The sequence below is a fragment of the Poeciliopsis prolifica genome, unplaced genomic scaffold (assembly GCF_027474105.1).
Source record: "Poeciliopsis prolifica strain line A6 unplaced genomic scaffold, Auburn_PproV2 SCAFFOLD020, whole genome shotgun sequence".
In the NCBI taxonomy this organism is placed as follows: domain Eukaryota; kingdom Metazoa; phylum Chordata; class Actinopteri; order Cyprinodontiformes; family Poeciliidae; genus Poeciliopsis; species Poeciliopsis prolifica.
The window spans coordinates 8,700-34,717 of NW_026562395.1; the positions used below are offsets into that span (position 1 = coordinate 8,700).

At 37.3% G+C, this 26,018-nt stretch overlaps 1 pseudogene; it reads right to left on the minus strand.

Annotated features, from left to right (window-relative positions):
• Positions 1–6,853: 6,853 nt before the first annotated feature.
• LOC129368932 (cAMP-specific 3',5'-cyclic phosphodiesterase 7B-like) lies at positions 6,854–20,122 on the minus strand (annotated as a pseudogene).
• Positions 20,123–26,018: the final 5,896 nt, after the last annotated feature.

Sequence of the window (26,018 nt, forward strand, 5' to 3'; positions counted from 1 at the left end):
AGAACAAACTCCTTCAGAATTCCCCTTCCCTGGTAGATTCCCAAATCCCATCCAACAATTAAAAAAAAAAAGAGAGAGAAAAAAAAAAACAAGCCGAGCAGGATAAGGGCTGATAAAATAGTTGGACATTAATCTCCTTTTATTCATACATCTGTTGTTCACACAAAGTCTTCAACTGCGGTTGATGCGGTCAATGAACGTAGCAGATTCAAATTGGCACAAAGGGAGATTCCTGAAATCCCCAAACATTTTTTTTTTTTTTACTGTCTTTTGGTCGTCTTGGATTTTATACTGCTAAATATTGAGTGCTGGCTGCCACAGATTATGCCATTCTCATAGACATCAAACTATCACCAACTGAGCCCACAGCATTATCATTCAACTCATTTATTTCGTACAGTTGCTTGCTACATTAATTACAATTATTTCACTGAGCTTTTTTTCCCCCTTTCTTCTTCAAGCAGTTCAAAATCAGTCAGGTTAGATGGAGAACAACAGAGAACATTATTTCTCAAGTCTTGCCACAGATTCTCAATTGAACTTAAAGCCATGTTATTTTTCCTGCCACACTTTTTTTCCTGCATTGTAAAATAAAAGGGGAGGGAAAAAAGTTACTTTCTGGTCTCGTCTGACTAGAACACCTTCTTCCACATGCTTTATGTGCCTCCTACATGACTTGCAGCAAAATATGAATTGGGTCTTTCTTCTTGCCGCGCTCCTATTCATGCCAATGTTGTGGAGAGCATGACTAGTAATTATCTTGTATTCTCCCACCTAATTAGTGGATCTTTGAATCTCCTCCAGAGCACAGGCCTCTTGGCTGCTTCTGTCTCGATCAAATAAAATCCTACTAAAATGTGCACAAGGCAAATGTACATTTACACAGCAAATTATAAAACTGTATATTTTCCATGGACAATGGGTGAAAGGTGGAGTATGTGCACCACAGACAAGTCACCACTCCATCATAGGGCAACACAAAGAAACACAAGATAAACATCTATGCATGCACACACTTACATGTAAAGAAGGCAAGAGGCATGTTACATGAAGAAGCCAACAAATAAACATGCTTAGACTTGCTTAAATTAATCATAGCATATTTTATTGCTGGTCTGGTATGTTCTTAAGCAGGAGTTTCAAATCTATGAGGAGGGAATTCTAATAAATACAACAGTGCTAAATGTTGCTCAATACAAAGAGGGAGTTGCTGAACTTCTGCCAGTTTGTCTCGCAATATATTATTGACACAAACAAAACAAATTTGATGAAATAGTAATATTTGCTAAAAGCTTTCTTTTCTTTTCTTTTTTTTTTGTCAAGTTTTTTTAAATAACAAACTTTTAATTGCCAAGGTCATGGAATGGACCAAACGGATAAGGTCTTTAGAAGTAGCAGAACTTTTTAAAAAATATTTTCAAAAAGCCATTAAATTAGCTATCTTTTAAAAATGTTGACATAAAACATCAAGATAATACTCAGAAAACAGTGAGGCATGTTTTTGATGAGGAAATAATATTATAACATGACATAAAGCTGAAAGAAAGTTGATTTAACATAATAGTCCCCTTCAGCATATTTTACTTCAGTGCTCCATTGCAAGCTAAGGTAGTGACTAACGGCCCAGAGTTTTTTTGTTAGCTGAGGAACTTTATTTTAATTTTTGACAACATTTATGCTGCTATGTAACAAGCTGAGATACCTTTGCTACATTCAAACCAATTAAATTTTGTTACTACATTTAAACTTAAGCACAAAGGAGCTATTTTTTAGATATAAATCTTTTTTGTTATGGTCTACTTCGAACTCAATACCATTAAAGGGGACGTTTTTGTGTGTCCTCTCTTAAATCACTGCTGTTTTGTTTATCTGGGGTTTCCTTTCAGATGAAAAGATAATCTATGAACTATTTCTAGCAGCACGCAAAACATTTGTTGATGTTTATAAATCCAACATGTACATATATATATATATACTGCTCAAAAAAATAAAGGGAACAGTCAAACAACACAATATACCTCCAAGTAAATAAAACTTCTGTGAAGTCAAACTGTCCACTTAGAAAGCAACACTGATTGACAATTAATATCACCTGCTGTTGTGCAAATGGAATAGACAACAGGTGGAAATTATTTTCATATTTATTTCATTCAATCAGATCAGGATGTGTTATTTGAGTGTTCCCTTTATTTTTTTTAGCAGTCTATCTATCTATCTATCTATCTATCTATCTATCTATCTATCTATCTATCTATCTATCTATCTATCTATCTATCTATCTATCTATCTATATCAGTTTATATATATATATATATATATATATATATATATATATATATATATATATATATATATATATATATATATATATATATATATATATATATATATATATATGTGTGTGTGTGTGTGTGTGTGTGTGTGTGTGTGTGTGTGGGGTGTGTGTGTGTGTGTGTGTGTGTGTGTGTGTGTGTGTGTGTACATTACTTTTGTGCAAACAGCTCTCTGCTAAAATACATAGCATCTATAGAGTGGCCTGGAAAAGAATTTGAATTTTTTGAGTTTTCAGGTGGTGTGTTGGAGGTTCACAAACCGTAAAAAAGAATCCCACCATCAAACCCCGCCATGCAAACCACAAACAAACATTACACATGCCCCCCAAATCTAGACAAAATAAACAGAGTCACACATGGATAAGTCTACACCTAAAACGTGTGTTTACAGGAGCAACAATATGACTGAGTCCGTGTAATGGTGATAGCATTATGGTTTTGACTAATGATGCTGAACTGGAGGAACAGGCCAAGCAGGTTGAGCTGCACTTGATACAACAAGAAAGCGCATGATTTACAGGAAGCTACTCGTGTTTCCTCAGTGAACTCGGGAGGGAATACTGAGCAGAAATGGAAAAACACTAAAGAGGCGTCCATAACAGTGTTTGTTTCTGCAGAAATAAACTTTAAATACAAAAGAACATACTATTTGAGCTTACCAGTAGGACCTCTTTTCCAATGAGCTTTTTGAAGGGATTTACTTTTAATATTAAAATAAATTAACAAAAGGTTAAGAACTCTTTTGTGTAGTTTCAGGTTATACTGCAAAGGTCCAAAGTTCAAACCATGGCATAGATCTGATCAGAACACGTCAGAAATCGACAGGAAACCATAAACATCCTACCTAAACCATTACGTTTTTTTGTCTCACATATCAGAAAGAAACTTTCACTGTGTACAAACTTCAGCAGCAGCTTCAGTGGCAAAAAAACAAAAAATAAAAATCAAGACCTCTGTTCGGTATTCACTTACCAAATAAAGGTTAATATGTGCCATCTGTCTTGCTCTCATCTGCCCACAAACTCTTGCACATATTTTGGAAGATGCAAACTGTCAGAAGCAGTAAACAGATCAATCACTAAGCATATGCTTGCACCAAATTAAAATAAAAATAACTTATACAGCACTCTACTGGCCATGATTCCCACACACTGAACAGATGAACTCTGGCAGGTGTGTCTCTGCAGGGCAGATGTGTTTTGTTCATCATCATCCCATAAGCAGCTACAAAAAACAAAACATCACATTAGGGCCACAAAATATTGTTTCCTCCCATCTCCCTTTTTGTCACAAGAATTGCTTTATTAATAATCTACATATTAAATGTTGTACATGATGTGAACTTCTACACTTGATGTGTGGGTCTTAATACCGCGTGAGAAATTAACCCTTTCCTCCCCCTAAGCGTTCGCTTTAGTCATTTGATGACTTCAGTCATTTTTCAGCTGGTAGCCTGAAACCTTTCTGTTGCAGACCAATGTGCTGCATGGAAACCACCTTCTGCTATTTAAGAAGTAATGAGGATTAGAGCATGCTTAATGTGTATGTGTATGTGAGCATAAATCACATACACCGCTGCAAGATTTGCATTAGCATCCACCATTTTATGTTTTATGTCTTCTTCCCCTGTCAAACCAGATATTTACATATGCTGTCTAAAAAGATTTGGCCAGAGTAAATATGACTGTGTTTTTCCTGATTTGAGTCAGTCAGGATTACCTGAATTATTTCCATATCCTTAATGACAAAATAACAAGAGTGAATATTTTTACAGACGTGCTTTAATATGAAAAAAAAAGGAAGTCAAGAAGAAGTTTACAGAAATTTACAGAAACTTGACAAAACTGGTATAACCGAGTCAGGCTTGTAGGCCGCATTGTGCACACAGCCTTTTTAGCTGGCTCCATAAATTAGTCACCAATTTGCAATGGCCACAGAAAAACACTGACTTTGTTGTCCACATGCTTTAATTTCCCAGCTTCGTCATTGAGCTGATGTCCCATTTCCCTCGGCATTTTGCAATAGTCATTATGGCCACTCACTTCAATTGTAGTTTATTTGTCCATTGGCACAATACGCATTTACAAATTGAAGCATTTCACTCTGATGTTGTCAGTTCACATGTCAGAATCTCACAAAGCCATGTCGTTATCATTCGTGCCGATTCCCGAAATTGTTTAAAGATATAGATAGCAACATAGTGCATGTGAACTTCTGTATTTGATTAAAGCATTGAACAAATCCACAAAAGACTGTCTCAAATTCTACTTGACTATTTATGCATAAGCTGTCAAATATTCATTAACGAAATTGAGGTCGGGAACTGTGTGCCACCAATGGTCTTCCTGTTTGAAACACATACCGAGAACAGAACAAGAGGTGTTTTCATAAAACCAATGCAGTGCAAAAATATATATTTATTTAAATTAACAATTTAAACAAACATTTTTCTTTTCTGCACCACTCTACGTGCTGTGTACTCAATATGTCTGCCACACAGGAAGGTCATTGGTGATGCATTAGCTTCTACTTATGTTTCCTGTGTAAGTTTTCACACCATGCAAAGTATGTCATTAAAGGTTGTGAAGGCTCATAACAGAACTTTAGCTTAAACTGCTACGACTTGTTTTCGGACAGTTACAAGCTCTTGGGTCTTGGCCTCTCTCTGACAAGCTGTTGAATTTAGAAATTAGATTAGTTTCTTCGGCGGCTTTTTGGCTGTGAAATGGCTTGGACACAGTTTCATAGAAGAACTAAATGGTGACTCTAATGCACAATAATTTGCCCAGAGCTGAAATATTTCCACAGTTCTGATGGGCTGTCAGGGATATTGAACAGAAAGCTCAACAGCAGAGCTCATAAGAGTTACATGAAGTTGGTTCGGGGAAAACGGGCTCCTTAATCTGGTCCACAAATTGATATGCGGCATCTTAGAGGCTGTGCTTGAGGGAAACTGGGAACTTTATCCCATTCTGTAATTTTTTTATTTCTGTTAAATAAAACAGAAATAAGCAAACACTGTTCTAGCGGCCGTTGCCATGGTGTTGATAACTGAATTAAGAGCCTACTAAATCTTAGTTATTCAAAGCAGGAGATTAAGTGTCAGACAATGGAAAGGCAAAGGGCAAAACAAAAAAATACAGAAAAGAGGATGCTGACTAACAAGAGGAGATTAACCCTTTTGGTGCACAGCACAGAAGCCAGACATACGAACTGAGAAAGAAGCCTGACAAGAAGCCACAAGTTTCATTTTTCACTTTCTACACATAGTCCTCTTTATCTTTGAGCTGCAGGGCGAAGACAGATTACAGTTGACATTTCTTCTTCTTTTTAGGCTGAAAAATGTCCATCTATAAAGTCAGGTGTGAATCCCACGTCTCGCAGCTATAGATGATGGCAGGGTTACATTCGGAGGTAGATGTTTATCTGTGCAGTGGTCCTGATAGCGCGCGTGTTTTTACCAAGGGAGCGTTTAAATGAGTGTAATTTAAGGGGCTAAAGAGGGGGCTTTGTTTGCAGTGTCAATATTTATAGTGACACATGCTGGATGAAGGCTGACTGACTCTACTTAAATTGTATGGGCGTGTGTTTGTGTGTGTGGTTATGGGGATGGGGGGTAGTGGAACACAGAGCATGAATAGGCACCTGATGACATGCCCCAGTGAGACAACTAAGGTCATAATCATAACTTTGGTATCTTAGAATCAATAAAAAATGTAAGTTATATTGCCTAAAGTCATTTCAGTTGCAAGTAATTTTGTCTCTTGTCATGAGTGATTTATTTTTTTTTTTGAGTCACAGAGAACAGAGAAAGTCTTGATGGAGCATCTAATAGGCTAATGGTTGAAACTCTGAACAAGATAAACTTTAGAAAAGTCAGCCACCACTGTGTAATGTGATTTATTAGCGGACCCCACATCTTACACAATCTACAAGCCTGATTTGCATTGCAAATCAACGGCATGCAAATGAGGGAAACACATGCTGGCTGCAACACTTATCTGCACAGAACACCACCCTACATTCTTCTGGTGGTGTATAAAAAAAATAGTTTTATTCTTCCTCTTTGTTTAAAAGACACTTATGTTTTTCAGAAGGTTTCACCAGAGAAGTTCGGTTTTTATTAGCGGTCAGAGAGCATCTTAATTTCTAGAGTCAACATTGTGACTCATTCATCCTCATCCTCTCTGCTGTTTGACCTGTAAACTACAACCGATCACAACTTTGCCTCCAATGTTTCTTGTTGACACATAAACTTTGCAGCCCCAAGCTACTACAGTTACATCAGAGAAATCATCACTTTGATTCATACGTAACCTAACTATTATTTATACTACAAACACGGCCCTGTGGAGAGCCCCCGCCTCTCCCCCTTTCCATACGGGATGGTGTGTCTCCCTTTCGCATTGACCTCTTACAGTCACCAGAATTGCTTTGTTGCCATCTAGTGGTCATCTGAATTTAGCAACTTCCACCTTTTAAAACATTTGATGGTAAGCACAAACAAGTCAGTACAAATCTTAATTAGCTCAAAAAAAAACAAAACAATTTTATTGTTTTATTCACAGTGCCCAAATGTATACAGAGACATTAGGTGAGCCACCCTGACATGTTCTTACAGTCATTTTTGACACCAAGGGCTTCTATTGAAAGATTACACGTTGCACAAAATGTTAGTCCAGAAAGTAGACATTTAAAATCCTAAAAAAATGAAACCGATCAATGTCCTTCTACTGCAGATATCCAAGGTTTATAAAAACGTTTAAAACTTTGTATATTTTTAACATGAAAACAGTCAAAAAAATGAAGAAAATCAAACTCTGAATTGCATTATTTTAAAGCATTAGGTCAAAGTCTTACAAATTAACAGTGTATAAAATGCACAGTGCCTTGTAACAGAATTCATACCTATTGAATTTCGCATTTTGTCACATTGCAATCTCAAATTTCAATGTATTTTATTGGGATTTTGTGTAACTGGTCAAGAAAGAGCAGTGAATAAAACTGAAGTGAATGGGAAACTATTGTTTTTAGCTATATATGAAAAATGGTGTGCAATTGTAATCAGCCCCCTTAATTTTGATAGCCTTAAGAGATAATCCAGTGCAACCAACTGGCCTTCAGAGGACACCTACCTAATGCTAAAGAGGAGGAAGCAGAAGGCTCCTGTTCAAAGCCAACTTCCTGTTTACAGTCTGCTGAACACCATGGGGGAGACAGCATAAATATGGAAGAAGATGCTTTGGTTATATAAGACCAAATTTGATTTTTAAAACTTGTAATTGGCATGTAATTATGTTCCTATTTCACAAGGATAATCATCATAAACTATACCAGAGCTATAATGGAATGATTTAAATCGAAGCACTTCCAGGTGTTAAAATGACCGAGTCAAAGTCTTAAATCCCAAATCCAGTTAAGAAATTTTAGAAAGACTAGGAAATAATGCGTGCAGAATCTGAACTTGCGCTATTTTGCAAGCATTTCCGTCTCCAGTTGTGTACAGCTGGTACAGAGAGACACCTCATAAGGGTAATAAACTAGATACATTTCTGTTTATAAAAATATTGGCTGATGGGGCAAAATACATCACAATTTTCAAATCTGTATTTGTAAAGAACATTAAAGAAATCGTCATTTCGTCTTTACCTCACTCTCAGTCATTTTGAGGTTTGTCTTGATTTACAACAAAAAAACTCCAATTAAGTATATTAACGTTTAGTAGTTGTAGCATTACATACACTATGTTTAACTTTAGGACATATGTATACTTTTGCAAAGCCGTTTTGTTGTTTTGGAGAGAGTAAAAATCCAAGAACTTAACAGAAGCAGATGTATTTGAATATCTCATGGTACCAAATTACAAATTGTTACAGCTTCACACTAAAAGTACACATTTTACTGGTATACATTAAGATGCTGATTTTAGTAAAGCTGATATTACACCTGTATGTAAACATACAGTACATGTTAGTCCTGCTGAATAAAACCAGTATGGCTCAGTTACCCTGTAACAGTGTTCATTTTGAGAGGTATTCAAAAACAAGGCAGCCTGATGCTTGTTGCCTGGACCAGGTCTGCACTGACAGTAAATGTATGACTCATAGTGAATAATCTGGAGCACTTGCTAAGTAGCATATTCAGAAACTGATGTGTCACTTTGTTCCCGGTTCATAGCTGCTTTCAGGTTTGGAAGCTGTAAAAATCAAAACAGGACTGAAACAGTGTTTCGGGTCACTTTCTGCTGCTCAAAGAGGCAATTGTGCTCTTTGATCAACTTAACCCCGCCAAGTGTTTACAGAGGCCTTTTTGTCTGTGCTTCCCCGTTGCACCAGTGCTGCTCGAACAAAGTGGAAATCTTAGCACAGCAAGCAGAGTGCCAGTGTAAAAACATATAGAGTTATATAGCTGATACAAGTATACAAGCCAAAACTATACACAGGAGTTTAACGTTATTGCACTGCGCCTCTTAACTGGGGCAGATATTGCAGCTTGTATAACTTTAACAAAGCATTTCTCATCAAACTCATAATTTTATACCATATTCTGCTGGCAACAAATCTTAAATTCAACAACCTCTGGTATACAGTATTTAAAGCAGGGAGGCAAACATACATATATTCTATACTTGTATTTACAAATACTGGATGACCTGCTATCAAATGCCTTAATTCATATGGCTCAGTGCATCCATGGACGTTACACATATATTACCCATAAATATCTTTTTAGCCAATGTTTATAGGAACAGGTAGCATATACTTTAACATTAAGTGAAGCAAATAAATACAGTTCTACATAGGAACTGGCAAGTGACCAGATCTAGATGATATTTAGCTTGAACAGAGATAGACTTCTGGAAACTCAACAGTCTGATAGCTTCCCAGTCAGTGAACATACCAAAGCTATTGCCGTTTGATTAATCCCATAGGTTTGAAATAAGATGGCAAAATAATGTTTAACCAGACTTGAATAATTTAGTTGTATGTCTGAAAACCAGTCGGATTTGCACATTTTTTTTGCAGAGCCAACTACTAAAAGCAGTACCTTTCAGTCACAACACATTTATAATCTTTTTATGCTTTCAGACATTAAAGGTAACAAGTTTACAAATAGAGGTTAAACATTTCTATGTATATCACTATTATCCAGCTTATATTGGTGATATAAGTGATGGCAGATAGCAACCATCAGAAGTACTAAAAATAGTGTCCCAACAACTTTAACCATGTTTTTTTTATGCAAAATAGCTTTATTTGAATTTTTAGCTCAATCACTTTAAAGAGATCTCTGATTTTCCAAGTTGGAATTCAAACATCAGGTGGTGTTTTTGTTGTATTTCCAATCGGGATCTTGGAAAATCTGACTGGAGTATGAACAGAATAAGAACACAGCACAAACACTATCATGTTTGGATTCATACTTTGGCGTGGAATATAAAAAAAAGAGTGACAGTTAGCTATGTACAGTAACACTGAAATGTTCCAAACAATATCAGAGAAACCACAAAAGGTGTAGAAAGCATTAAAAAATGATTTTTTTGTTTTCTGTATGGAGAAGTGTGCAACCTGGGGTTGTTTGAGCAAAAGGGAAGAAGATATTAGAGCAAAGTTGAACATGCTTTACTTGGAAAAGTTGGAAGCCCTTTATAAATATCAAAGTGCAAATAATAGGCTACATTGTTCTCTAGAGGAATGGTTCTCAAACTGGAGAAAAAGTACATCTGGTGAACATGTTCCCTTTACCTCTGGAGTAAAGATGTAAATCTGGGAATGACATCAAAGCCAACTGAGACATGTTCCGGTTCCAAGTAGGGGTAGCCTATTATCATTTAATTTATTGTTAGTGGGAGAAAAGTATTGCAGTATGAAATGTGACTTATGAACTGGTGAGCTAACCAACACCTTGGCAATACTTCACAGTTTTGAGACACCAAATCTGACCCTGATACTGAATGAAAAACCAACCAGGAACAAGATGCTACAGTACTGAGCCCGTGTTTCAGTGCTGATATGGCTGAAGAACAAGAGGCAGAAACTTTTATATGAAACATATTGTTCAGAAAACCCTATTTATTTTTTTTTTAACTGACAGACCAAACGGCTGTTAAGGCTTTGTTGTGTATGAGCTTGTAAAGTGAGGCTGTGATTAAACCTAGTTGGCTTTTAGAGAAAAGTGAGAAGAGTTACATTTTCAAGTGACTTACAGAGTACAGAGATTAAAAAGGTTTTGGCATGTGAAATGTTCAGGTTATCCATCACAGTATATACAGTTTATACAACTTATAATATGAAGATCAACCTTTTGTTTTTTTTTTTCTATTTGGCTCTTCAAGTTGGTGATTCAGCTCAACAATGAAACATCAAGCCGGCAACACTGACCTAAGCCACTTTTAGTGTGAATCATTATTTAAATTGATGATCTGAGTCAGCCTCACACCGAGAACATGCTGGATGTTAAAGTGTACAGTACCTCGACATAACGACTCAAAGCATAGAGTTAAAAACGCACTTCAGTGAAAGGTAGACAAGTGAGATAAAGACATGAAAAAACGTACAAGAGTGCAAGCATTTTTAAATTTTAAAAACAATGAAGGATGTGAGGAGATTGTTATTCTATAATATTTTTTCAGCAAAGTCCAGCTGGCTTTTATATACACGTCTCATTTTTATTGTTCTTATCACTATTATGCCAACTAAACTCGTGTTAAAATTCACATCTGAACCCTTCGCTAACACATGTTGACTCGTTAGCCTTTTCGTTCTATTTGAGCGCAAAGTTACAAACGAAAGCAGGTCCACATTTGTTTTTCTTACTAAGATCATTCTGCTCCTCAATGAATCCACTTTCAATTCTTTATCTCCTGCAATGCTACATTCAACAACAGCTCCACCAGGGGGAGCTATACTTCTTGTTTCCTGGCCACACTGCCTTCCAGTGCTCCCACTGTAAGGGCAACGAGCTGTGGAAACAAACGTGCTGGAGAATAAACATGGATTTGGATTAAAACGTCTCCCCTCCATGTATGCTGGAGATTAAAAACCATCAGAGCAACAAGAGAGACATTATGGGATGCCCTCTGCCTCCTCTTGTTCTCCTTCAGGCTCAGGCTCTTCGGCATGGGGGTGAGTTTTTGCTTCTGCAAGTGTGTGTACATATCTGAGTCGACTCCAGCAAGCCTTGTTCTTGTGCAGGTGCCCCATCATTATTTGGCTGAGCATGCTGGGCTCAGTGAAGCGCTGCCACTCCTCAAACAGAGGCTCCACGATGTAGGAGATAAAACCTGAAAGATGTGGAACTCCTTAATAAGGCCTATTTAATGAGACTGTCTTGATAAGTAAACAGGATTTACCAATCTGGATGGCTGGCACAGAGTCTGTCTGTTGGTCACACAAAGGACTGATCTCCAAGTCAAATTTCCTTTCCAGGTCACCTTCCAGGTCAATAAAGACAGAATTGATAAAAACAATTGCAACAAGAACAAACAGTGAAATAAAGTGCATACACTTGGCATTTTAAAATACACATCTTCAGCACACCATAATACTAAATCTAGTTTGAAATCTGATATGTAAAAGTTTACTCACCCTGCCTATAAAATTCCTCACACACTCTCTCACTCCATTGCCTGCTCAGCTCCCACTCCCGACATGGATTACACACATCAGCGCATTTCAGGGCAATCTAGAAGAAAAGAAGAGAAATGAATACAAACATATCACAATAATATGGAGATCAACTACTAAAGCTATGTGAGAAAATTATCATTTGGATTCTATACAGTTCAATCTACATGCTTAAATACACTGTATAAAAATACACACAACCTTTTTCTTCACTATGACACAGAAAAAATCAGACTAAATGTTTCCCATTTATATGAGCATGGAAATTATTTCAACTCGTTAAATATCTGCATGTCAAGAGAATTTTATTATTAATTTCTCTAAGTTTAGAACTTTACATACATTTCCTTAGTATTTGACAGCACTACATTTAAAGCTTCGTAACTTGGATTGAAGGTTTTAGGTATCCTTATCATCACACATGGCGACACTCCCATGGAAACACATTCATCTCAGGGACACAAACTCTCTTTCCTGAACAGCATATCCTGGGCGGACATTTCCATGATGTTTAGGCTCGCGTATAATTACTTCAACAACTGGACGTGTCAACCTCAGGCATCTTCGAGGGTCTTGTGTGTCTTTTTATCTGTAAATATCTAGTTTCATTTGAAGGCGGATAGGCAGCATACCTGGAGTATGAAATGCCTGTGTGCAGCCAGCTGAAGGTCCATATCCTGGTTGTCCAGATGCTCTCGGAGAGTTATCAAGAATTCGTTTTGTCTGTTGATGTCTGTAGCCAAGATGAGAGAACCCAGCTGCTGCTCTATATCCTGGCTGTAGAGTAAAGGAAGGCAAACCAATTAGCTTTACTTCACCTGCTACAAGTTTCATACACCATGCCTTCCCTTTAACAGCCAAATGATCTTATTTTTCCTGGCAAAAGACATCCATGTGAAGACTAAAAGTAAAGTCACATGAAACCCTTTCATTACTTTATCCAGTGAACATTGCTTTTGAGTTCTAATTTCATGCTAAACTTATTTATATGAAAAGAAAACCTACAACTAGAATGAAAATAGTAAGAAAAATCCAGCTTTTATTTAGTGTTTTTTCAGTGAGAGAGAATAAATACTTATCAGATACTTAGTAAGAGGAAAAACGCTCCCTAACACTGTAACTCCCAAAAGGGTTCATCTTAACTTCATGGGTGTCCAAGGTTTTTAGTGTACTGTGTTTTTTTAAATTAGATTTGCAATGTGCAAAACAGTAACATATTCCAAACATTAATGAGTAAACTTTAAGAAATTGCAGTGCTTTTAAGACATGCAATCTAGTAAAAAGGTGGTGGGGGGATGCATAGTTTTTGTAGATGACGAGATCCTTCTAAATAAGGTAGAAAACTTGCCAAAAGATCAGATTATAAAAGTATATAAAAATAGTAAATCTAAAAAGAAGATTTCTAAAACCAAATCATAAAATATTCTGATTAAAAATCAGATTAAGTAAGATGCGTGTTCTTACGACATGTCAGCCGGCAGGTGGCTCAGCAGAGCAGACTCTCGGAGCATGCCCACGGTGGATCTCCAGTGGTGGCTCTCCAGCACCGAAGTGTTCTGCACAGCAGGAATATCATTCAGTATCTGCTCCTCTGACACTCCACACACCACAGGTAAACCCAGATGCTGACACCCATCCACCTGCTTGTGTTTACCTGGTAGAGGGATGCCAGGTGGTGTCTGGTTTTAATGAGAAAAGGCTGGTTGACTCCGGGGTGATCCACGTCATGAGCTGCTGCTGCCATCAGACCCAGGAACACATCCAGAGGAGTCAGCAGCTCTGCCAGCTGCAAACACAAATGTTCTGAGAATCTCCAAGAGAGATGCTTGTGAAAAAGCTAATTGAGAAATCATTGCAAATCAATTTTTTTTGCGTCTATTTTGTCAAACGTTCAATTTCTGGGTAATGTAAAGTTTATTTAAGTTGTCAAATAACCCAAAGTATGTGAGAAAAACCTTCAAACAAAATATCAGATTTGAAGGATACTAAAAACAAGATTTTTTGACAATTAAGAAGCAAGATTAGATTGGGCCCTTGTTCCACCTTGTTTGCAATGGTTACAGTAACAATAAGGTTTACATAGTAGCTCTGACTTTACATTTGGGTAAATTTAGGTAAGAAGCAAGTCTGTTTCTTGACATTGAACTCCCTACAGTTCAATGTCCACTTTTCTTAAATTTTCCATTTTGAGGAATGGCTAAGAGAAATTGGATCATTAGTTATCTACATCTCCAAATTTGGTTTACTTCCAAATTTATATCAAAAAGCAAAACTGACATCGTTACAGGTGGCCAAAGATCCAGCCTCCTTATGCCTCATAGCATAATGTAAATCCTAATTGCTAGGTAAAGGACAATGGAGCACATTGATTAGTGAAAATGCAGACTTGCTTTTTCTCAGAGAGTGTTTCTTATCTTCAACATACAGGTTAGCGTGCCGTATTGAATTTCATTTAGTGCTTTTAACAAAATAGATTAATCATAAAGTGCCTCTTGGAGCAACAAAAGCAATTACTGAATAAGGGGAAAGATGCAGAGATGCTTAATTTGGTCAGAGGGCTTCAGAAAAATCTCTGAGCTCTAGATGGATGTGTCACAGTGCTCAAGTGAGCAGGAGACGTCCCTCTGGGAGCACAGCTTATAGATTATGTCAAGGAGAAGCTCAGGCCTGCTGAAGCTTTACAGTGTGGGCATGACAAGAAAAGAGTGTGTGTATGTTTACCTTAGTCTCTTTTATGTAGCAGTACATGGCTTGAGTAACATCAGCAGCATGAACAGCATTATGATATGGATTGTGGGAATGGTAATCTTCCTGCACCATTCCTGCAAAACATTGTAAATTATCAATAAGCACTGATTGTAATAAAATTAATCTACAAGGTCTCTGTTTATTCTGGTTAGTTGAAACAAATGATAATGCAGAAATTATTCTCATAGAATTATATTAGGAAATAGGTTAAGTATTTGGTATATAAAAACAAACATAACAGCAAAAGTCTTTTGCTAGCTTACCAAGAAACCTGTGTAGTTTAACCATGTCCAGCTGGAAGTGGTGAATCAATCCACAAACATTGAAGAGATGGCACATCAGAGTCACAAGACTGTTACCTACACAGATAAATTGTAAAAAAGGCATATACACTTGGATCATAAAAAAAATACATAACAGAATATAGATTTAGCTAGTGAAGAATGAGCAGTCATGTCAGGTTAAAATAATCTCACCATTTGTAAGACGATCAAAGAGGAAAATGTCAAAGTTCCATGTGTCTACTTTTGAGAGCATGTGCTGTGAAGAAAGACATTTATAAGAGTTGATTTGCTATTCGCAAACTATCTTAAAAATCATATGTGCATCTTTGTTTGCGTGGTAATGCGTTTCTGTGCCCTCACAGCTGCCTGTCCCAAGTAGTCATCATCCAGCAAGTGCAGGGACCCGGGAGTGTGAGGCATTAATCCCCTCAACAACCTGGAGGCATGGCAGTATCTCTGGAAGCTCAACAGACGCTTCAGCTTTCTCCTTGTTCCGGACTCGACCTCCCCTGGCCGTGAATTTGCTAAATTAAAAAAATTAATTAATTAAAATTGCATTTAAAAAAAAAAAAAAGTCAAACAATCTTCATTGATGCATCATAATGTCCTTCATCTATCTATATGTCTACCTATAAAATTATCAATACTTAAATAGTGGACAGTTTAAACCGTATTTGAGTCAATGAGGAATCATACTCTTTAGGATCCGCAGGTCAATCGGCGGGTAAGAACCTCGTCTCTCAGCCAGCAACACACCAGCATGACCAGCGTTCAGCCTGCCATCAGCTGTCAGAAAGAAAGAGCAGAAGAGCCAGATTTTTAAAAAAAACAGCAAGAATAAATAAAAAGATAAAATGGTAAAGCAATAAGTGAAGTGTCAGTGGTGTTTCAAAAGGACAGTACTGCTGCATGTGTGTGTATATATATATATATATATATATATATATATATATATATATATATATATATATATATATATATATATAATATGATTTTATAAATCTTAATGCAGCAATCTTAGGTTTGTACATTTCTTGTCCAAATCAATCATTTTCTAAGCAAGAACTAATGAAAAAGGAATGCAAGTACCTAACAGTTGTTTTTCAACAAAACAACAAATTGTGTACATAGATGTGACCCTAAATTATATCATGTTTAAGTAGTGTTGGAAATTATTTATTTTTTTAACTATTCAAAATTATCTCCAGGCCTTTACTTGCTGGGGAAGCTCTAGATTTAGGAACAAACAACAAAAAAACAAATAACAGAGAATCCTGAAGAAAATATGAGCAATTCACACACCAGACAAGATTAAACAGAATGAGGTCTCAAGTCATGGTACACACACGCACACACACACACACACACACTAAATCTTAACTTGAACAGTCTGAAAACTATGGGGATAATGAATAATTCATAGCTCATCAGTTAGGAACTGGAGCATAGTTTATCCCTAAGGTTGCCAGTTCACATCACCTCAGTGACTGCCGTTAAAAGCAGCTGGCAAAGGCTTTGCTGTCACTGTGGCAACTGCCGGGACATGCCATATCCCGCCTTCAAAGTTCAGCCTCAGAAAGCATTCAGCGTGGAAGAAGCAAGGCATCACTTTAGTCAACTTTGGAGAAAACTGGTACAGCTTCCTACTTTGGCATGCACAGCAGCATGAACAAATACACAGAAAAGTGACTCATCGTCGTCAAGTGGCCTACTTTGGGCAACAAAAGAAGCGAACGGGGAAGAACAGTTTTTTGTTTAATCCTGAGCGTTGGCAGAGAAGACGAGGACAAAATACATCTTCTGGTAAACAGGCCAAGAACACATCACACCTCCAGATTACAGACAACCACATTCATTCACACAGTCAGCCTCCTCCAGCTCTCTGTAGCACTTGATTCTTCTCCTCTCTCTGCTCCATTTCCCCCCCAATTCTTCTTTTAGTTCTGGTTCCTGTGTTTACATCCTCCTCCTTCCATCTGATCCGATTCTTCCGTCTCGCCAGCCGCCTCTCTCCTCTGTCCCTTTCTCTTCCCTTAGCTTGGCGGTAACTAGGTCATTGTTTTCATGCGGCACAGAACTGGGTCATTTACGATAAAAATGCGAGTCAATCAGAAAGTGTGCTTAAGGAAGCGCCAACGTGCCCAAACATTAACACTCATTCGGTATGCGTACACACACTTACAAATGAGGTTAAATCCCAGTTTGAGAAGCAAAAACATGAGTGTACATTTGGCACACATACTGACACATGGAGCTGATCGAAGTATGGGGGCTTTACTGTGTCTGTGGGTGTTAGTTGCACAAACTGTGGTTTGATGTTGTTTTTAGTTTTTAAAATGATGCCAAACTGAGTGACGCTAAAACTCAAATCTACATGGTGTGAATGCACAGAAGCAGATGATGTCCTTCTGCCTGCAGCTGTTGCTGCTTTATTTACATGAATGTAATGCATCTATATCGCTATATGTTAATAATAAACTATAAAAATTAGTAAAAATAAACTATTGTGTAAAATGTAGCTGAATCTGAGATTAATACACAATCGATAAGAAGACACAGAACTTCTCATTTTCTTACTTTGACATTAAATCAGATATGAACTTTCTCAATATTTTTAAGGTCAGCAAAGGCAGATAAATTATTTTCCTGAAATATTAAGTTGTTTCTCCACCATTAGCACATTGAGCAACATTGATTGACAGCACTAAGATCCTTCTCTTGTCTCTGATTGGTTGTTTTCGTTATAGTCAAATTTAAAGTGATCTTTTTCAAAAACTTTGGTCTATTTTTCAGTCCATGGCTATAGCTTGTGCATATCATCCTACAAATCTGGATTTTCCCAAATAATTAGTGTTTGCCTTCTACAATTCCTGTTTTGGCTGTTGCAGCCTCCAATCCATATGTGAATTGTGAGTTCAGCTGAAACACTATTATTAAATCACAGGAAATAGCTAGGCAGGAAGCAGAACTTTTGCATCTCGTTTTGTCCAAACTGCTTCACATGAAAATATCATAAACTCATCAACATGTGAGTTCATAGAAGATCCCAGCTTTGTGTATAAAATCAGACATAAAAAAAATTGTAGAGTATCCTTCTAAAACTTGCTGTTGCTGTCAAGAAAACACCTGCAGACTCACAGAATGCTAATGACGACCAGGCGATGATAAATGTAGTCCAAAAGGTGGATAATAAAATTGTCTGGGTTAATTTTTTTGACGACTTGTTTAAAGAAAAATTGCTCTGAATTTACATTTACGATCTGCATTTGACATAAAGAAGTTTTCTTTTATGTAAAAAAGAGACACAAAAAATTATTTTTCTGTTGATTTTTTTTTCCTCCAAAACCTGAAATTTGGGTTGTCTTCGTCATTTGTTATCCTGACAACATTAAATGTCCCAGTGACCTTCTCTGCATATCTGATAAAATCTCACAGTACCTAGAAGCAATAGGCCTAAAATATCAAAAACCTGTCATCCTTTTAAAAGAAATAATCACATGAGGTAATTACAGTTCAAAGGAAAAGTGTAGCGAATTCTCCATCCTCCACCTTCTGAGTCACTGCAGGGAATTTCCCACAGAATTAATCATAATTTTAGCATAAGATTTCCTGTGATTGACAGATTACTTACAATACTGCCCACGGAGCTCGTAAGTGCTTGTAATGTGTCTAAGTTTGCCATTTTCCTTTGTAAAACCTATATTCTTGACTGAATCTACGTCAGCGTCATGGGGACAACTGCAGCTCAGCAGATGGTACCACAGCTTTATTTATTGGAAACTCCAGCTCCAACCGCCCCAAATCCCTCTTTTCTCTGTCTCATCTACTCAGCTGTCTTAACGCCTCCAAGCGTCCACCTACGTCATTCGTAAACATACGGCCAGAGGCATGCTTGTCAGAGTTAATCTGTCACACACGCACCTATGGACTTGTCAAATCTGCAAATATGAACACAAGCAGGACAAAAGAGGGAGATCTAAATTCAAGTTCTGCGTGAAACCAAAGAAAAGACTGGGGATTAAATTGTGAATCTTAAAAATGAGCTGCAAAAATGTCCTAAAATTGCTATGAAGGAGAGAGATCTCTAAGACCAAAACCGTCACACTCTTAAGAATTTTAATAGGTCACAAACCTTAAGCTATTATCGTCCTGACTGAGACAGCATGAAGTGCTGCTTGGTTGAACTTAAACAGGCATTATGAATTTATCAAATATGTCTTCCACAAGCTTAACTCTGTTATGAATTGTTATGGATTCTTTACCTTCCACATGTGTATTGCTGTTTTCTGTGCACTGCTTGATCTCTTTGACCTCGTCAACCTCCTCCTGCTCGTCTTTCACCCAACTGCTGCCTTCACTTCTCTTCGGCCCCCGAGGGTCTCCCCTGCGAGTTCTCCAGGCCGCCCTGAGCTGTCGGATCAGAGTGGGAAGTTCCAGGGCCAGCGACAGGCCAGCACAAGTAACAGGAGGAGTCCACACTCGAGAGCCAGGAGGCTCGTCGGGACAGAGCTCGACACCGAGACCAGAGTCCTGCATCTGATATCTGGACCCCAGAGCCTCTCCAGTACTGGCATTGTAATACCTCAAAGAAATTAATGGTGCAGAGACGAGAGGATGACGGTGACAAGGAGACATTGAAGAAGGAACAGCCCACCATCAGATTAGAATGACAGATAATACAGGGGGCTAAGACTGAGAAAACTCTGGAATCAGTGTAACAAAGACCGCCTGGAGAGATGGAATCAACAGCATAGGAAAATAAAGCAATCCAAAACCGCCAAACTGAAGAGAAGAAGAGGAAAGTCCAAAAAGCAAGAGAATAATCTGTCGGTATCCTCCTCTCTCTCTCTCTTTATTCTCTCTCTTTCAGAATCCAGAACTGATATTCTGCTCCCTCCTTCTGACGCATACCTACTCATCTCCACGGTCCCACTCAGTCTGTGCTATTGAGTCGAAAAGCCCCTCCTTTCTCAGCTCAGAGCTCACTTACATGCTCTCCCTCAACCAATACGCTGCTACCCAAAGATGCTGCCAGCCCGACTAGTGCCATGCACACAAATTAATGCTTTCCCCACACATTTGCCTTTGTAGCAATAATTTATATGACATCAATCAGGCAATTAAAATTGAACAAGAGATTAAGTACACGCCTTTACAAAAATATTTGATCTAAAATATAGAAATGCAAACACCAGGATGTGCATTAAAATGAAAATATCACCCTCTCCCCAAACCTGTTTTGCTAAACTCAAATTGAAAAAATATGCATATTCAGTTCATTGTTTAAAATAAAAGGACATATTGTTACTTCAGATAGACTTAAATATATAATTCATTTTAAAGTTGCCCTTTGATTTTACTAAAAATTGTGAACTGATTTTATTTATCTATTATTATTTAAATCGGCAGACCTGCTCCACAATATGGACTACAATGCAAATGACGGTCCACTGCAGACAAATGTACCGGCACACTCCCTGACGTACACACTCGGCCATCCACGTGGCCTTGAACATCACATATCAGACGCAAGAAGTAGCAACAAGAAATATTCTAGTAAAAGCTGTAAAACAAAGAAATAGCCTGGGAAAAAACGAAAAGGAAGCAGGGAGATAATATAAAACACAAGAGCACCATGGCAACATATAGTTGTTTGTAACTGATTTCTCACACCTCTTAAGAGTAAAATATGGAATTTGTTGCTTTCTGTGCAGTTTATGGAAATAGTCAAACCACTAATATGTTAGTCTAGTCAAGATACTCTATCTCACACCTGTAACTTGATGTTTTTGTCCACGCACATATTTAAACTCAGTACTTAAATAATAATGTTCAAGATTATTAAACACAGGCACATAAAATATACAATAGATTTCACATCTATTTGGCAAAGTAAAGAACATATATTATCCATTAAAAGCATAAATTCAATGTTGAAAAATGCAAACTGCAAAGGAAGAAAGCAGATACAAGGTCAGTGGAAGTCTTGTTTAATAAACTCAGGCGGGGAGAGGACTGCTGGCTCCAAAGCTATTTTTGCAAATCCTTCCTTCAAAGACTAAACAAGACCGTAATAGTTGCTAAAGACAGAGAAGCTTACATACATGGGACAGTGTGTTGATTCATTTGTTTTTGGTCCACTTTTAAACCTGAATTGGTCACACTCTTTGACAGATCAGGGCAACAAATTCAGCCTTCAAAAACTATGTTAGTGTGCTCTTTTAAGAATGTGCACATTTTAAAACTTATGTCATATGCAGGTGTTGTCTTGCAGTATTTTTAGGGCTACATCATAACATTCTTAATCCACACTTTATTATTGGCTGAAAACTTGAAAACTCATGTCTGTTTATGCAGATTACATATTAGGGAGTATGCTTAATGAATTAAGCCTTCAAGAACCAAACTCTACGCTTTCAAATGGAAAACTCTCTGCACTTCCTGTCCTCCAGAACGGTTCGGACAGTTCTGGGCCTCGAGGGGCCAGTGCACTGCATGTTTTAGAAGTTGCTCGACTAAACCCTTATAATTTAAATAAAGTTGCTCCAGCAGGCTCTTGCTGAACTTGGTGACATGCCAAAGAGATAATTCAACTGTCTGATTCTGGTGTGGCGGAGCAGAAACACAGCCAAACTATAGCTGTGAGACACTGAAAGCTTTTACTGGAGCTTTTGTGTCATGAGCTTTTACTGGATTCATTTGATGTTTATTTTCCATCTCTCCTCTTTTAAAATACTTTGTAAGTCACTAATACAGAAGTTTTCTGTCTCATAAATTTTTCCTTCTGTCAGTGTAACACCACAGGAAGATATATATTTATCATGTATACAATCTCTATTGGTAGAGCATATATCAGTGAGTGATGTCACTCAATTTGGCTATTTAATAGATTGAATGAACTTTAAAATGATTAGTTATAAATTGCTTAAGATCTTTAAGAGAAACCAAAATACCCTCATAAAATGCTTACAATTTCAAAGAATCTCTTTATTAGCAGAAACCAAGTTATCCACAGTTTTCTTGCACCATTTTATTCTCCAGTGGAAATCTGCATCCTGCCGTGAAGGTGAAAATTATGTACACTAGTTGGAGGTCATCTTTGAATTGTGCTTGAAAGCAACTTGTTGTTCTCGCTGTTTTCTTCGTTGTCACAAGAAACCATTTTTGGTGAACAAGTAGAGCTTTGCAGCCATAAGAAAAACATGCGGACATCTTTTTTTTTCTTTCTTTCTCTTTTTAGATAACTCAGACATTCAACTGAGAGTCTTTTGAAATACTCATTTTTTAACATTTCCACTTTTTGACACATTACAACCACAAAATGAACAAAGTAAATGCCCAAAATGTAGTGGGCATTTTTATTTAGCCATCCAGTCAAACTATATTTTTACGCAATTATGTGTCTCCCACAGAGGTTGAGGCAAGAAGCAAACAAGACCTCCTAAGGCAATTGTCAGCAACTTTAACAACTCTATGAGCCATTTTTGCCTCGTCCAATATGTTTAGTGTGACAAAAGCCATATAAATTTTCAAAACAAAATTGCTTATTTTTAAAAATAACTGCAATAGCAGCTTTCTTTAGATTTTTAAACAAAAAAAAAACAATCTCATTTGGCTTTAGTTTTTGAAATGAAAAAAATTAAAACTTTTACATAGTTTCGTTTGCCTTCACGATGATGCATCACAAACACAAATCAAAATTTGTGTTTGCAATGCAAATAATCTGGAAAAGGCCTTCAAAGTCTGATTTCTCTCACCCATTAATTTAAATATCTACTAAAAATTTTGCTCACTAAGACCCAAGTCTGTGGTTTGGAGTTACAGCTATCGTATTAGTCTTCTGACCTAAGTCCTGTCACATTGCAAAATGTACTCAAAGGCAAAGTACATGTAAAACATGTGCATGTACTTGTTTTGCATTTATATGAAAAACAAGTACAATTAGGTCAATGATCATATAATGCCTTAGCATTACATGAGCATTTGCAGTGATTGCGAGCATATTTTCTATGTTTCACCTAGATATTATGCTGGGTAAAAGGTAAGTGGATCCACACCAAACTACAGTGTGTTGCACACAGTGTGTCTCTCACTTTTGCACAGACCTGTTCCAGAGCATCAAAAGTTCTTACCCAGCATGCGAACCTGTATGACATTCTGCTCCAACCATTTAAATGCGACACCTCCACACCTCTGTGGCAAAGAGAAAGATGGAAGAAGACAGAAAAAAAGAGAGGCCTATGTTAGTATTGCTTTTGCTAAATGCCTTCAGAGACCAACAGTGACCCTATGAACAAACAAACTGTGTGTTAAAAGTCATGAGAGAGCTTTCTTGCTCTCATGTGATGCCTGGAAAGCCGGGACAACTAAACCCACAAGCTGCTATATTTATTCTTTAGAGTGTTATTAATCTAAATCAAATTATTAATGTGTAAAACATAAATGATTTTAGGTATTTAACCAACTTTTACTTTTGACCTTCTATAATTAAGTCAAAATTGTTTTTACTGCAGCATGACCCAATTCTGAGTGTACATAATGAAATGTAATGTTTGAAATTACTAATCTAATTAATTTAATTTCAAATATTCATATTATTCGTTATGACCACAGGGATGAATAAAAACTGAGAGAAGAGCTGCACTTAGTGACCCTGGCATCTGCGATTCCTATATCAACATGCCTGTGTTTGGGACACAGACCCTGGAAAAAGAGGGTCAAGTGGCACAGTGCCACACACTGTCAATGAGCTGCACATTAATCACATGCTTCCATATGACTCAGCCTCTTGGAAAGTGAGTCTTTTTTATTGATTCAAAGGTGTGTTTGTAATCAATTCAGTCACAAGTAATTATGGTTTTATACTTCCTGTGGTAAATTCTGATAACAGAATACAGAAAACAAAGAAAACAGGACACAGGTTACAACATTCTATTCAGTTCACTACAAGATAATATATCAATATCTGAAACGATCCAACACTCTTATAGAAAAGGACTGTGAATCAAAGTGACATTTTTCCTAAATACGCTTTGAATTTAAGCTTTGTAAACATGCTTATGTTTGGCCAGTCTTATAACAAAGTTTATTTAATTGCAACCCTGAGTTTATAAACCTTCAACGGCTAAAACTAGAAGTTCATGATGCTGCTCTTTGACGGAAAATGTGTAAAGTCTTGTAGAATAGAGAAATGCTTATTTCTTTTGAACAAGGGTTTGTTTGTCTTTGAGTTAAGATGTTGCTCACTGTATCCTGATTAAGATAAGTTATTATGGATCAAGTTCTGTCTTGCACTACAAGGAGACTTGGTTTATAAAAGCAGTCATTCTCCTTCAACTTTTCCGTCTTACGTCTCTCTGCAATCTCAAAATAAAATCTTCTTATTCACAAACAAACTTAAAATAACGCGTGTTTTTAACTTATTATACCTTTACACTAAAACCCTAAAAGAGAATCGAGTTCAATCAATGGGCTTCAAAAGTCACCTTGTTGGTTAACACAGGAGAGCATTCATCTGAAAAGCAGCCAAGAGGCCCATGGTAACTCTGGGGATACTGCAGAAAGCCACAGCTCAAGTGGAAGAATCTGCTGGATGGAACATTATTATGGTAGTTGTGACTTCCACATAACTGGATGTTATGGGAAGAAGAAACCATTAAGACTAGAAACCAAAAAGAAATTCAATTTGCATTTTGACACAGTCTATATAGGAGATACATTATAGCTTGTATATGGCAAAATCTGTTCTGGTTAGATGACGCTAAATTGGCATAGTGCTTAGTGCAAAGCGCTATGTAAGGCTGCCAACAAACACTGCACATGACCCCGAACACAATATGCAATGTGGTGGTGACACATTGCATCATCTCTGAAAGCTGCAGAGAGGATGAGAAAATTGGTGGAGCTATATACAGGGCAGACATCTTCCAGAGACACAATAAATAATGCAGCCAATTGAGGATCAGTGACTTGAAAACTGACATTCACAGACGCTCCCCATCTAAAACTGACTGAGCTAAAGCTGCCTTGCAAAGCAGAATTTCAGTTTGTCGATGAGTGAAGCTAGTAGACGCCCTTCAACAAGTTGGTTCTAAACACTGTCAGAGGGGACCAGAAAACCAATGCATGTCATAGTTTATGGACTTTTTTATCGTAAATTGTTTTTACACACCATCAGAGACTTACCCCGACCCTAAGAGCTCCTCAATAACACCCTTAATATTATATTGTAATGCATTTGGGGGTTTGTAACACAGGAAGCTATTGAGAGGACCAGTGAAAACTTTCAATTCATCATATGTCATGCATAATAATGGCTGCCATAACTAATGTGAATAGTGGATGAAGGTGAAAGAGGACTGAGTGCACTGAGCTATGGTATTTTAGCCACATGAGGGCAGACATGCACACATTGGTATTTTGACTGTAGGATGATAAACTCACTGGGCCGATGAACATCCAACAAATCATCCATTATCTGCTAGTGTTCAGTCTCAGCCCTCCAGAGGAAGACCTGTGTACCTTGAGCAGGAGGATTTACATGTGAGCTAGCACACACTGTTTACTGGCAGGCAGGAAGTGGGCGGATGGAGGAAACCCAGACGCAGAGACTGATCACTCATCCTCCCCACGTGGTTATGGCATGTTTACAGGACAGCAGCCTGGGGTTTTTTCCCTCTCTATTCAGATGCAATGTTATCATATCAACCGACCACCAGAACTCTCTACCTCCTCTTTTGTGTGCTTATGTTATACAGTCATTCAAACTAAAGCTATGTCCTCAAAAATGTTCATGAGACATATTCTCAGGTAAAATATGAAGCTCTAATACAATCACTTTACCTTCATAAGTCTAAATTATTCTACAAATATTACTTTTAGAGTGATATATAAAAAAAACAGATTATTTCATAAGTGAACATTTTTGACATAACTCTGATTACTTTAATGTGTCAAATTAAAGGCTAGTTGTTCGAGCATCTGTTACTTCTGCACCTTTGGTCAGCCAGCTAATAAAAATTAGCTAC